Source organism: Balaenoptera ricei, chromosome 1, assembly GCF_028023285.1.
Source record: "Balaenoptera ricei isolate mBalRic1 chromosome 1, mBalRic1.hap2, whole genome shotgun sequence".
Lineage (NCBI taxonomy): Eukaryota > Metazoa > Chordata > Mammalia > Artiodactyla > Balaenopteridae > Balaenoptera > Balaenoptera ricei.
This window is the reverse complement of record NC_082639.1, coordinates 134,185,542-134,200,751: the sequence shown is the minus strand read 5'-3', so window position 1 is coordinate 134,200,751 and position 15,210 is coordinate 134,185,542. Positions and strand designations below refer to the sequence as shown.

The following is a 15,210-nucleotide window of genomic DNA, read 5'->3' as shown; positions in this document are numbered from 1 at the left end:
GCCCAGGTTCAATCCCTGGTCAGGGAACTGAGATCCTGCAAGCCGTGAGGTGAGGCCAAAAAATAAAAAATCACTGCCTCTGAAGAAGATTATTTTAAAGGCCACAAGGAAGTATAAAAACAATTTAGTTTAGTTCTGGAGCTATTTGTTTTTAAGCAATGCATACACAGGATTAAATTTATCTGATTGAAAATTCAAGGAGAAAAAACAAAATCTCGTTAAACAGTCTAATACATATTTTTACTGGTAGCTCAATTCCAACTCTGTTTCCTAAAGAAGAATCAGGAAGAACTGTGGCTGGAGAGGAGAGGGAAGAGCTACAGAAAGTCTCAGACTGAGCAGAGGAGGGGCAGAGAGGGAAGACAGAACAGTAGGAAAGAGGAGGAGAAGAAAGGAACAAAAGTTAATAATAAGCTTATTCTCCTGAATGCCCTCTGATCACTTTGGTAGAGATACAGTATGGTACAATAACACATACCACTGCCTTCTGACACAATAACTAGTTTAACTAATATTCTCAGATCTTCCTCTCCTTAGACATTCAGCAACACCACAGAAGTTACCAAGGGTGGAAATGGTATCTGCTAAAGCGCCACAACCACCGGCCCCAAGGCAGTGCCATGACAATTCTCCAAGCTGTTGCTATATGAATTGTTGAAAAAGTCTTCAAAAACATCCCAATTTATTTTGTCATTATTATCTAAATCAGACCTGCTCCCAACCACCCCCTCCCAACCACCTCTCATTTGACAAATGAGAAAATGGCAGAGCTGAACTAGAATCAGTCAATTTTGGTACTCCTTCTCTTATACCTCAGTTGTATCCAAGAAGGCAAAGGTTTAAATTAACTTCAAAGAAGGGGAATTTGTACAAGAAAGATGAAATTTTGAAATCAAATACAATTAATTTAATCTCTATGAATACTAAATCACCAAACATCTTCTGCTCTAGGCACTGAGCAACTTGGCTATAGTTGGCTATAGTAGTTTCACTATAAATGTTAATTTGAAACTTCTACTGATGTAGGTAAGCAAAGGGAACTGTATTATGGAAATAATCTTACAAAGAACAGTTTTTAACAGGGTCTTTCCAAACAGTTTCCATCAGTATACACATACACAAAAAACTCACTAAAAGTCTCCTATACTTAATGTGAAGGAAATATGTACCATGGGAATGATAGTTTTTAAGTGGGGAATTTGGGGAATTCCCTGGCAGTCCAGTGGTTAGGACTCTGTGCTTCCATTGCAGGGGGTACGGGTTCGATCCCTGGTCAGGAACTAAGATCCTGCAAGCTGCACAGCCAAGCCAAGCCAAAAAAAAAAAAAAAGTGGGGAATTTGATACATTCAGAAAACCCTGCATATACATACAACAGACAAATGCACTGAAAATGATACAGTATAGGAATGCAACAGAGGTGGCATTCATCTAAATGAGTCTGAATATACAAAATACTGTCAAAGCAAAATAAAATTAAACAATAAAAAAATGAAGTTGGAATTGACTTTAACAAGTTGGATCCAACATAACTGCTCATAACCAGTATGAGCATTATTGGGGGACTAACACCAATTATTTTATGATCTGAAGGCAAAGGTGGAACTAAAATTAAGATTGATTTAGAAAACAGGCAGGGCAAAATTTACTGGAAAATAAACTTCCATTAGCTTTCTTGTCCTTTTTAATGCTTAAAAAAATGAGGGAGTCAACTTTCTAAAACTTAACCAATTGAAATGTAGTACTGAAAATTTCATGGACTGAAATCATGAAATAAGGGAGGTAAGTACAACTATCTTCACACTGGCTTCACTACTGGCAGAAGGCACTTACTTTTAGAAAAATCAAAAGATTCCTCTTATACAGCTTATTCTGGTTCTTGTTTTCTCTGTTTAGAAAACTTGAAGGAAAAAAAAAAAAAGAACTTTAAGTTCTTTTAGTTCTTTGATGAGCTTCTCAGTAATAATTTCATGAGGCCCTGAAAATGCAGAGTGAATTCTAAGCATCATCTCCAGTGAGTTGATGCATACACTGGGCCGGACAGCACCTGAGGCTATACCCTCAGACACTTTCAGTGGAGTCCAGATCCCTTGAAGAAAACAAACTATTTAAAAAACTACTAGTTCCCCAACAAAACAAGCCAATATTTCAAAAGCAATCATAATCCATTCTAGCCAATAAAATCCAAGACTAGTTCTTTCTTGAAAAGACTAAGGTGAAATGCAAATGAAGTAGCACGCACTCGAGGAAAACAGTTTGTTACAAGGCAGAAGGTTGGGAGTAAACTGTTCCTAAACAAAACCAAACCAATACTACACAAAGTGTGTGTGCAGTTTTTAAATGCAGTCAGTGATAGCTCCACCTGTAGAGGAATCAATCCCCTTAAAATGTTGCATTTGCAAAATTACAAAGGCATTTCCTACCTAATTTTCACTTGTTAACCTTCAACTGGTGCTATAAAGCTCTGGCAGGCACAATTTTTTAAAAAAAGAATGAAATGTGCACACGCTAAAACTAACGTCTAAGATTACAAAAAACATTCACGTGCTTTAGCTTTTAAAAAGGGAAAAGAATTGATTTTGATGTTGGTAATTCTCATATAGAGATCTGGTTTAGTTTAAAAGTATATATAGATATAGATATATAAAAATATTTATAAATTATATAAATATTTACAAAGTATATATACACCCATATACATAGATGCACTTACACATGTTTACGCTTGTGTAAACACATGTGTTTTAATATATACATGCAAAACTATAATAAAAGCAGATACACTCAAAGGAGAGGAAGGTCATTACTGACTTTTCAAGGAGATTCTCCAAAAGGTTATCTTAAGGAGCCTCTCCCACTACAGTGTTTTTTAAAAACCCTGTTGTCTTTCTTTCAGAATCAAGCATTTTCTTCTATTTTTACTTGTTTTACACACAGATGATTTATTTACCCAATGAGATTGTAAACACCTTGAGGAAAATAACACTTTCTTCCTGAACAGTACTTGCTGTTGCTTGTGCTTTGGCGTCACAGGACCTGGTTTTGAATAGAGGATCAGTAACTGAATCAAGGTGGGGGCCTGCCTGTGCCCTCCCAGCAGTACCTAAGCTGCATGAAGCCCTCCTCTGCGCCAGGCCCTGATCCAACCTTTCCTCACACATTACCCCTTTTAGTCCTCAGAGAAACCCTATTTTACAGATGAGGAAACTGGAGCTCAGAATACTGTAGTTAAACGATTGCCAAGGTCACCAAATAATGAGTTGTGAAGACAGGATTCAAACCCACGCCCTCCAGCTCCAAAACCCTCACGCTGCACTGCCTCCTGCTTCCACTTCATCTGCAACCTTGGAGAAATCCTACCTTTCGGGGTTGTTGGATGAAATTACATCACATGTGAAAAACTAGCATGGAGGCCTGGTATAAAATAAGTCTCAAAAAAAAAATATTAGAAAGAAACAAAAGAAACCTTTAAAAATGGAAAACAGTACACTTTCCTTTCTCTACAACTTTTGCACTGTAGTCCTGGGAGTCAATGAAGTTACATAATCTGATTCTGCATGGCAAATTGAAGCAACTTTTGGTTAATATGCAAATAAGTGCTTTCATAAAGATATGTGATTAATAGTCACTTGCAACATGGAAATAACCTTTCAACATGAACTAATTTATACCCCAAGTGCTTTCATTTGTCTATAAAAGTAAAGCAAATTCTCATGGTGGCATGAATAGAAGTATTTTAATATGGTCTCATATATCCCTTAAATAAATTCTCTGGAGAATGAACAGAATTGGGAAGCCAGTTAAGGTAACTATAATATTCTCAACTGAATAGATTTATGTTGGATTTAACCCTTTTAGCAATTCATATAATTTATGTTTCCCTTCTGAATATAGCAAAAGATTATAAATCCTAAAATAAAGATACTGTGCCATGTATTATGCAGGTATGCGTATCATCACTTAAAGACTTGGAGCCTCTGTAACAATCTACTGCATAATTGCAGGTATTCTGGATAAAGCAGAAAGGTCTCTTCACACACACGTCTCCTTGTAGCCAATATGCTTCACTTGCACCCCTAGCCACAGAAAGGATACTTTTTCTACCCCTGCAAAAACGTGCTTTCTGAGTATTTATGTGATGCACATGCAGGTTTTCTTTCCCTTTTTGAAACCATGCATGCTTGTTTCTGAGTCGTACTAAGGAAATAAACTATTGGTGATGCCAAAAGACATCAGGAGTCAATATTCTAAAATTGTCAGCGACCCGAGTACACCATATTTCTCTTGTCCAAGTGAGCCAGTACTCATTTTAAAGTCTGATTGTAACGTGGAATTCAATAAGAGTCCATAGCACATAGCATTCAGATGATGCTCGTCAGCTTTTGGGGGCTGAAGCAGGCAGCAGACTGCATTCCTAGTACGCTCTCACTTAAAATCCGCCTGAAAAGGCCAGCACCAATTTTCCAACCCCTTTATCTTGCTTCCCCCTAAAGATTTCAAGACAGTACTTCAAATTTTACTGGAGTCATAAATCATATATTTACCTTCATGCAACTGGTTTTCAATAGAGCCAGAGTTTGTAAGGTTTGTCTGCCGGATGTATTATGTTACTGGAATATAGAAATGGCTGCTGTGCACGCCAGTGGTTAGTAAAACTCAAAGACGTAACATTATCTTTCTCAATTGATTTGAGGAAAGAATGTTCATAAAATATATACTGCTTTTGGTTAGGGGCTGATTTCTAAATAAACAGACTCAGCAATGGAAATTCTAGAGACGGGCAAAACAAAACATGCATTAGTAAATGTATGTTTTAAAATCAACTCTCTCACAATCTTTGCCTTTTTGCAAGCTTTTTGAAGACTGTAAAATCAGTTGCATTAAGCTTATGATTTATAGCTGTTCTAATTTAACTTCTTTTTCAGTTGTTGAAAGAAAATCTGTTAACTCTTCTGGACTATTTCTCCTCTATTTTACAGCCTCTGATGTTGCATCTCTGGCTAAGAAGGCACTTCTCTGCAGTGATCTGAAGGCAGCCATTTGTTTGAGAGTCAGGGAAGGAGAGAAAAGGGGAAAGCTTTGCTACAACAAATCTCCCAGTCCTTTCGGGCCCTGACAAAATAGGAAATGCTGGCAATTAGAAGACAGCATTGCCTCCAATTAAAAAAAAAAAAAAAGTGCTAATCCACACAACATAAAGCCAAACTAAGTGGGGCTATCTTCCCTAATTTGCAATGAACTGGGGTCAACTAGATTTTTATCTCAAATACAAACTGGGAAGGAGAAAACAACAAGAGAGGAAACACTACATCTTGGTTAGATCCTGCTTTTCACACAAGATGGTATGACCGATAGTTACACAGGATGCGTCCAGAAGATTAGAAGGCCAAAAATAAGCAAGGAAATATGGCTGGCCCAATGTTCACAACTATTTCTAAAAGAACAGTGCAATCTGATACATAACTGCAGTACACATATATGTTAAAATTGTACCATGTTTTCCATTTAAGATAAAAAATAAGACAGCTTTAATTCTTGAATTATTATCATGACAAATGTTTGATCAGAAAACACACGCATACTATGTAGCTTTTACTCATTCTTTGATAGTTTACTAAATGGCCTACTTTAGGCTAGTTAAAGAAAGTATAAAGACACCATTCCTACCTTCAATTAACACATTCTATTTGGGGGAAAAAAATCCAAATATGTGAAATAATAACAACATTTCAGTATAAAACTAAAAGAAGGCAGCAGATAATTGACAAGTTATTAACAGGAAATGTAAGTGCTATACAAATTCAGTAGAGGAAAAAATTTATCTATGTGGGCTGACAATATGCTTCTGAGCACAGGCCTTTGACTTAGAAAAATTTGAGTTCTTCCACTTACTGTAATTCCACGAAGCAATATGCTTAACCTCTCTGAGCCTCAATTTCACCACCAATAAAATGGGAATGATGGTAATATTTACCCCATAAGGTTATTATAAGAAATGGATACATTGTATATGAAAGGATTTGGGCATCTATAAAGAAGCTATAAAATGACCATTGAGAAGGTGGTAAAAGGAATCACATCAAACTGTTACCATTAATTTGAAAAAGCAGAGAGGGTCAGGATGTTGGAGGGAAAGATTATTAACTTTTTCTTTACATACTTTCTATTATTTGAACTTTTATAATGCTCATGAACTAATCCTGTAACAAAAAAATTAAAGCTATATAAATACTATCTGAAGTACGCATACCTGGATGTCACAAAATATTCTAACTGTAAACACTAGTAACACTGTTCCTTTATAAATACATAGAAACGAGACTCAGTCCTGGTTTCAATTTGAGAATTTCTAAAATTATAAAAATTTGCCAAGCTTGGGAATGATAACCAACTGAAACAGTGTTTCCTATCCATGACATTTTCAAAGAGAGCAAATTCTGTAGTCACCCAAAACCATCCATTGATTCAAACAATCACTTCGGTCAATATATTTTGAAATAATCAAGGTAAATAACATTAGTTCTCAAAGGCAAGTCTTTGTCATGTCTAACTTTGCTTTTTAGAGCCCATCACATTTTAGATATTTAACTGGTAATTTTACAGACACAGAAAAGTCCTTAGGCCATTTCCAAGTGAATGCCAAGGGCTTTCCATAAAGGCATGGCAGACTTTTTAGATTGAACTTGATCACAGATTAGCATTCCTAACATTAGAAGTAAGTGTGAGCTCTTTGAGGGCAGGAATCATATCTTTTTCACCTTAATGTCCGTCCCTGGCCTTGTGACTAGCCCATGAGCAGGCAAGAATAAATATTTGTTGAACTATTTGGAAGAAAGATAACTCCAAAACATTTTCCTCACTTGGAAGCCCAATGAGATGGGCATATATGCTAAGGGGAACACCACCTTTACAGTTGTTTCTGTAGGAAAATCACTTAAAATGCTTCAAAAACAGTAAAGGTAAGTATAAAATTGAGTTCCTTGAATAAAATGTCATAAAAACCCCTATTTGAGAAACAGATCTCTCCTATATTTGAAAAAGTATAGATGTGTGAACTAAGATGAAATCATGGAGCAGGCTGATCAGAATCACCTTTCATCTGCCTTACAAAAATTCCCAAGGCATGTTTCATCAATATAAATAGAAGAGGGCAGAGGAAAGGCTTTCACTATTTGTGGCAGGAACAAGCCCACACCTGGAATGCTGGATTCCTGGCTGACTATTGTCCCACTGGCTCATGGCTCCTCTGTGATGATTCCTGAATAAACATATAGATACTCAAAAAAGACAGAGTTGGTATCCACATGTAATAAGACTATTAGGTAGTATATAGTCACACTTGCATATTTCCAGTATTATGTAATACCGTAAAGCAGTGACAGGGAAAAAAGGAGTTGAGGCACACTGGGCTTGCTCAACCACTATGGAATAGGCCCTGAAAACACAAGTATGGAGGCAGAAGTACAGTGATATCAAGTAATTCTTCTGAATTTCCATTGATGATTTAAATCTCTCTATGAATGATATACCTAATGCTAATCTCTTAGTTCCATCCTAAACTGCTGGGTAATTCATTTTTATCTTATTTAATCTTCCTCCCCAGGTGAGCAGGGCTTATAATAACTTTTGAACACTTTAATAGTATGTTAATTCAAAAGAAGACATTTAATGAAAAGCAAATGCTTTAAGACATTTCTCACTTGAAGCCTTTTGAAATATTCAGCCCAACACATTTTAAAGAGAGAGATTTTTCTGCTTCTAAAAAGTATTGCAGAAGGTCAGTAGAAATGAATTGCTTTGGCTGTAATTCTTTAAAGAATTCTAAGTTTCTTAGTTTGGCTACTCAAATTAAATTTGGAAGCTACCTAGAAATTTTTTCACATTTTGATCTCTAGAAGGGCTATTAATCAAGCTCTTGTTTGAGGCAACTCGAACTTCAGTCAGAATACTATTGAGGGGAAGTCAGAGAGCTGTATAATCAGAATATGCAACAGTATATATAATTGAAAACATCACCAAAAGAAGAAAAGTAGATGCCAGCAGACTGGCATCTATGTTATAACATGTTGTCAAGCAGTGCTTGGCAAATTTCAACAGATTTAATTAACCAGCGATGAAACTAAGCAGTAGAATACCATTAAAACAAAAGTATTAACACAGAATCAGGAATTACCAGTGAAAAACGGTGCTGCACCTAGTAGCATGGATCTACCAGAGGCAATTTGTTAGGAGACCAGAGTCATTATTTCATAGTGGAGGCTTGAAATCAAAACTTTTAAGTTTCTTTAGGTCAAGCTATAGCACAGCATTCAGAGAGCCAGCCAAAATAGCTGAGGAAGGCCACATGTGGAACTAATTACTCATGGAGAGGCCATGACAAAGAACATTTCTCCAGACTTTTCATGGGGGCTTCACTTTCAGGAAGTTGCTATAATTACTGTTCAAGTCTAGATCAGCCTGCAAGCCGCTGACAGATCCAACAGACAGGAGGAGGAGGGAAAGAGAGAGAGAGAGAGAGAGAGAAAAAAAAAAAAAAAAATGAACTTATCTGCCCTTTCTGACGAGTGAATTACCAGAAAATAAAGTACCACAGGAAAGCTCAAAAAAGGTTTCCAAATGAGCTCTGGCTTCCAGAGTTCAACTTTCTGTTTACTTTTTTATCTACCCTCTATCTTCAAATTACTTTTCTAGCCTGGATCGGACAGCAAATTTGTACTTCTACACTAACTCACTTTCAGTTGGCCACAGCAGAACTGTACATCTCGACTCTTTTTTTTCAGCTTTTCCATACTGGGGCCCACTTCCTGCCCAGTTGAGGAAAAAAATCTGGCCTGAAGATGAAATGACTGCTTAACATTACACTAAAACATCTGGTACCATTTTATGCACAGACCCATGTCTGAGAGCAGGCGATTCTAGCGGTCTCTCCAGCGGCACAGCGCATACCCAAACCTCCCCAGGGTGACATCATCCCATATATGGACTCTCCAGCCCAGCCCTCCCCCTTTTCCTGGTCCTAAATTCATTGCCAGTTCCCCAGTCTGCAGCAAATGTGCCACGTCAAGACTGGAAATCACAGCCCTTGAGTCTCAGTCGGGGCAGCAGAATTCAGGGGGGGAAGCCGAATGCAGCCCCTTTTTCCCAAAGACCGGAGAGGATTTTAAGTACATAGATGGAAGCTTCTGGAGATCCTGCTCCGTCGCCCCAGTGTTCAGACTACCTGTTCAGGACAATGCCGTTGTACAGTAGTCTGCACATTGGTTAGACTGGGCAAGGGAGAGCAACGCCATGGACAGCTGGGGACAAAAGTTGCTGTTTCCGAGGAGAAGACATTTGTTTGCTCCTTTTTTGAATCTCATATCCAGTGTTTTTCTTCACAGGTTTTGCACAGTAGGGACCAGGAAGCCCTCGGGACACTGCCGAGAAAGGACTGCTCGAGGGAAGACCTGTGGGTAAGGCCTTCTTGACTGCTCACCTGGGCTATGACCAGGAGAGCCTAGGTGGGGAGCCAATGATTTGCTTTCACATGTGAGAGAAACTGAGGTATCTGCATGACAGATAGGTCTGCATTTAATTTTAAAAGAGCAACAATGTGTGGTACATAGTGATTTACTAGATGTTATTCAATTTCTGAAGACTTTAACTATTTTCTTAAGTTTAAAGGTTTTCCCACTTCAAAATGAAATATGAAACACACCCCAAACACTTAAGAATAATTTAATGAGGCTGGTTTTGAATTGTTGAAATTGATAATCCAGAGACCTAAAAACTTATTCGAATGAGGGCTGTAGTATAACTTTTAGCATCCCAGGATTGAATCCATTTTGCCCCAAAGTAAAGAATACTTGCTATTATTAAAATGCTATATGAACAGTGCTTTTCTTAAATTTTATATAATATAAACATCAGAAATAATAGTATCTAACAATAAAAGAAGAGGCTGCCAAGTTTTTGCCTACCAGACAATGCAGATGGGACTGGTCCAGAAAAGAGCACCAACCCAGAACTTATTGAGTCAGCAACCAAATAAATCGGAGAATAAAAACCTCTATGTTCAGATATCACAATGTATATCTCTGTATTGCATTTTTTAAAAAATCCAAGAATGGTTGATAACTGCTGGTCAGCTGAGCCCTCGTGGCTATATTTTACAACGCTTCTACTTCTCTGAGCACTTAAAATGATAAGGTACTTTGTCTAGAAACCCACTGATAAAAAAGGAATTTGTAAACGAAAGCAAAGTTTTCTTTGGTCAGTTTCCAGCTGTCCTGGGGGTGAAGGAGGGTGGGAGAGGGGGAGGAAGGTGGGAGGGAGGAAAACCCTCAAGCTGAATGAAATCCCAATAGAGAGAATAATAGAGAAAGTCTGGGTTGCAATACGATCCATGCTGAACTTTAGAGATGGGTTCCTTAAAGAACGTTCTGGAAAAAAATGTTACTGCCTCAACCCCCATTTATATCTACCCCCAAACAATTCTATATAATGAAAACATCTGTTCTTTAGGCTTTTGTGTGAATCTAACCCCTTTTGTCCTCCTTTAAATTCTGTAAAGTTACATTGGTTCCTTAACAAATCCTTTTCTAAATCATACATTTTGCAACAATTCAAACATTGTCACAAGTTCTCTTTGGCAAAACGTTTTATTACCAAAGATTCCCCAAGTTATCTTTGGTCAAAACAATTTATTTTAAAAATCACCCCTTTGATCATTCCAAAACTGGTACAAAAGTTTTCTCTTTTATTCATGGTTTTTAGTTAAAATATAAAAAGCAAGGATTTATTTTAGCTATTTTCTCCAGTTAGATGATACAATAGTGTCATCCTTTTTTTTTTCTTCTATTGTATCTTGGAGGCTTCCAGATTAATTATTTTTAATAAAACAAGTAAGATTTTAAAACTCTATATAGTTTTTTTTACATAGGAGAATTGAAAAAAAAAATCTATTAGGTAACTTTATGGGAGCTTATTTTTTTAAGAAATATATTTTTACTAATTGATATAGTTACTAAAGAAGATAGCTATAAGGTACTCTGGCAATATTTAAGATTTCTCAAATTTGAGGGGTTTGTTTGTTTGTTTTTTTACTCCATAGAAATAACTGAATTTCCTAACTTGCTTTAATTTCATGTTTATTTAATTTAAATGTCTTTCTTCATATTAAGTGGTCTTTTTGTTTTAATGAAACAAACCCTGCTGGTTCCTCACCTATTTTCTCCCTCAGGATTACTTTTAGTCTGGAGACAGAGGGGACCCGATGGTGTCCTTGGCATAAGTACAGGAGTAGGAACATAAGAATTAATTTGCAAAAGGGATAGCCGAGGAGCCCCTGCACGTGCTCAGTGAGCTCTGGCAACCCATTTTTAATGCAAACTTTTAACAAATGGGAAGGAATAGTACGTCTTTTTAAATTGCATGAACTAAGTTAAAAATCAAAAGTAAAAGCTCACTTTATAAACCACTGCTGACTGAAGGAAGGATGGTAGTTTATGCGCTGGTATACATACTAACATGTATACATACACATATCGTAAAATAACCTTATCTATTTCCAGGGTAATTAGAATAATGTTTAACTTTCTTTTGATATTACTTTGTAAGGAAATATACAAATGTTTTAGGGATCATGGGATCTATTCCAGAGGAAACTAACCAACAATGAACAACTTCTACTAAAACTACCCCTGGATGTGATGGTAAGTGTAAGTATTAAAATTAAATATTGTACATCGTCAGAAAGAGAAAATTGCAAGGCCTGTCCAAACTGTACTTCATAGAAACTTAGTAGTTATTTTGCATTTTAGCGCATGGTGATTGATAAGTTAGACTAGGTACTGAGTTAAAAGGAAAATTTTTTGCGCTAAGAGAAGGAAATTCAGAGCCTTAGCTTCAACACCATCATTTCTTAATTGGAAAAGGATCAACATAAAACAGTTTATTTACATTTTCAACTCCCACTGCTTTTTTAAGCCATAGATCTGAAAACCAAAGAAAATTTATTTACAGTGGGACAAAATTTCACACTGATCACTTTCTTGCAATTAATAGGTTTAATGTCCTTCCTGCTTGGTATTTGAGTTTTCGGCCAAGATAATGTGTTTATATTTTTTAAAAACCAAAATATACTATCTACCCCCACCTCTCACCCTACAGACCACCCAAGTTTTTCACTTTGTGGGAAAGAGTTCAGGCACAAAACTCCTAATGAAGGAATTTTCTCCCCCCACCCCCTTTTTTTTTCCCGGTTGAAGTCTTAAAGCTGTTATAGGACATAAAAAGAAAATACAACTTGGTAATGTAGAAAAGTTCACTCACCCACCAGAGTCCATCCTTACTAAAGAGAAGCCAAAGCTTTTGACTACTCTGCAAGAGATTTGCTCTTTAAAAACAACCCATTTTCCTCTTCTCTGAGGAGACTATCCCACCCATCTCAATAATGTCTAAATAATAGCTAAGAGACCATCACTCATAAATCCCAGCTTAAAATAACTAGAAGTCAGGATTTAACCTAAGAAAAGACAGGAAATTCCTGAGTAAAGATTGAAACTTTCTTACTTGGTTTCTTCTACCTTTTTAACCTCGGTGTGCTACAAATTATTTAGGTAGAAATATTTATCAATTTTTTGAAGATCTCTTATTAAGAATTTTTATCAGTTTTAATAAATAGAGATAAAGAAGTAAATTAAGGAAAATAATTAAATCTTAATTTTGAATTTCCTGACTTACTGTGACAGCCAGTTTTCTGGAGTTTCTTTGGTTTAATTTTGCTGTAGAAGACTTAGAATATGATTCTATTTTTGCATTTCTTTCTTAAGATAATAAACAAAAGACAAAAAGGAGGCGTAATAACCATATTAAAAATTACATGGTATGATAATAATATAAATAGCTTTTTTATATTTTACCTAGTATATTAAGTGATAATGAATTAATATTTACTGTACAGTTTAGAAGACAGAAAAAAATCTTAAATGTTTTTTCAGTCTTCCATCAGGTTCAACATAACCAAAAAGTGTGCATATGCCACATACTTACTAAAATTGTGTTTTTAAAATCTACTAGAAACATAAATTGTCCAAAAGTCTCATGAGTAGAATAAAATCATTTCTCAGCAAGATTTTTTTCCCCCTGAAAAACAGTTATGGTTTTTCAGGCTCAAATACATTGGGTATCTTGGTTTAATAGAACTGCTTCATATTAAAGGATAACATGAACTCACAAATATTTCTTTCTATTTTTTCAGGTTGCATGCATCATTCCTTTAATTGAGCAGAGTTAACTGGATCAAATTATTTATGGGAGAGAGAGGGAAAGCTATACAGAATTACAATAATTTTATATTTCCACCAATATACTCTTTGTAAGTGAATCACTCCATAAATATTTTCTGTTGCACTGAATGCAGCAACAATAACAAAATAGTTTCTTAAGGTATTTGTTTTTGCATACTCTGGCCTTGTAATTATTTAAATAGCAGCCAAGTTTAGTGATGTTTTTGATTCTGTCAAGAAAAAAAAATAAGTCCTCTACTCAGAAGTGATGACCAGAAACAGAATCTGACATTTATTTTTTGAAATTAAATAAATAAATGGAAAGTTGCACTTATCAACTCTTTGTTAAAACTGTACCATATCTAATCACTGCATAAAATTTCAGATGTGTAGAATACTGTCATTTTTTTCAGTCTCTAAAAACTATTTTGCTCTCCATAAACTTTCTATTTGCTATTTTCTCAGAATTTTACAATTAAAGGGAAATAACAAACTACTTGTTTTCCTTAAAATTCTTTGAAAAAATCCCTAAGTACACATTCCTTGGACAATAAGGTTTTGTTTTGTTTTTTAAAATTCTATTTATTGGAATTTTGACTATCTGAATATTTTATTTTTTAAAGAGCAGGGGAATTTGTTAAATACCTCTACGGAAGTGAACTGATCATTTATATTAAAATAACCAATAGAATTATTCTCAAGTCACCAGAATTAAATTTTCTAACTGTATATTTAACACCATTAATTCTTTCTTATATGAATTTTAAGGAAATTTTCCAAAGTGTCTGGTTTTACTTTTTAGATACGAAATGAAGTTTCCTTTTCTGTGTATAAGGTATTATTTTCTAACTGCACTGCACTAACAATGTCCAATACACATTGTGAGCATCACTGTGGGTAACAACTTTTTAGTTTATACCCTTTTGATTCATGGCACAGCCCTGTAGTTAATTAAGAGGAGGAAAACTTAAGCTCACAACTGCTTTTTATTTGGTTTTCACATCCATACTTTAAAACTTTGCATTAAAAAAAAAATGAGAAATTTAAATAAGTTCCTGTTGCTTAAAAAAATATTAATAAAAATACATCCCCTTGTCAAAATCCCACTAACAAAGCATCAGATACCAAAGTCCGTGTGTTGCATTGTCGAATACATTAGGCTCATTAATTATTTTGAAAATGGCTGCCATTTCCATGTAAATGACAAGTTTCTTTTTCATGGGCAAGATTATGGTACTTACCTATTACAAGAAGCATGTATAAATAGTCTTTATCTTTAACTTCAGTTTTAAAATATGCAGAGTTTTGTGAAGAGGAAAAACATCTGGTTCAATTACTCTGAACTCTGACTGCATGTGGGCCAGTAGTAATATGAGCTGGATTTAAGAATAAACCTTGTGTTTAGTCTTTTTTGTTGTTGTTTTACCCTTAAAATTTCAATGTGAGTTTTCTGCTCTGTCAATTACCCATGTTAGCACATTTGCAATGAATGTATAAGTGCACTTTCTGAATAAAGTCAAAAGTCTAACTTGTTTTTAGTTCCATAATGTTTTAATGTTTAATTCTATTGTGTGTTTTTCTCCCTTTCCCCTGACCCTCCAAAATCACCAAATCTGGAAAACAGACTGATTGTATCTGCCCATGAGCAAAGGAAACCTGAAGGAACCAAGGGCCTGGCTGGACGGAGTTGTCATGTGTCTGCCTGTCTACACTTGCTGTGCAGAACATCCGCTCACCTGTACAGCAGGCACAGACAGGCAGTCACATGACAACCCAGCCTGAATGACAACCAGCCATTGAAAGAAAGCAGCCCTCACACCATAGCATCTACACCAAGAGCTACAACCAAAATGAGGGGCGCGGGGGCCTGGGGTTTTAATTTGTTGGTTTCTTAACTCTTATGTATTATTATTATTTTTGATTCAAATATTGAAACCCACCAA

The 15,210-nt window shown here is 35.8% G+C and overlaps 1 protein-coding gene and 1 long non-coding RNA gene across 10 annotated transcripts in view; one reads left to right on the top strand and one right to left on the bottom strand.

The window, feature by feature from the left end:
• DNM3 (dynamin 3) overlaps positions 1-15,210 on the bottom strand; it is a 576,309-nt gene that overhangs the window by 249,666 nt on the left and 311,433 nt on the right. The window lies entirely within an intron of this gene.
• Positions 9,279-14,967, top strand: LOC132352843 (uncharacterized). Its single transcript, XR_009498892.1, has 4 exons — positions 9,279-9,451; positions 11,618-11,692; positions 13,240-13,356; positions 14,892-14,967. It is a non-coding gene; the product is annotated as an uncharacterized LOC132352843 (long non-coding RNA).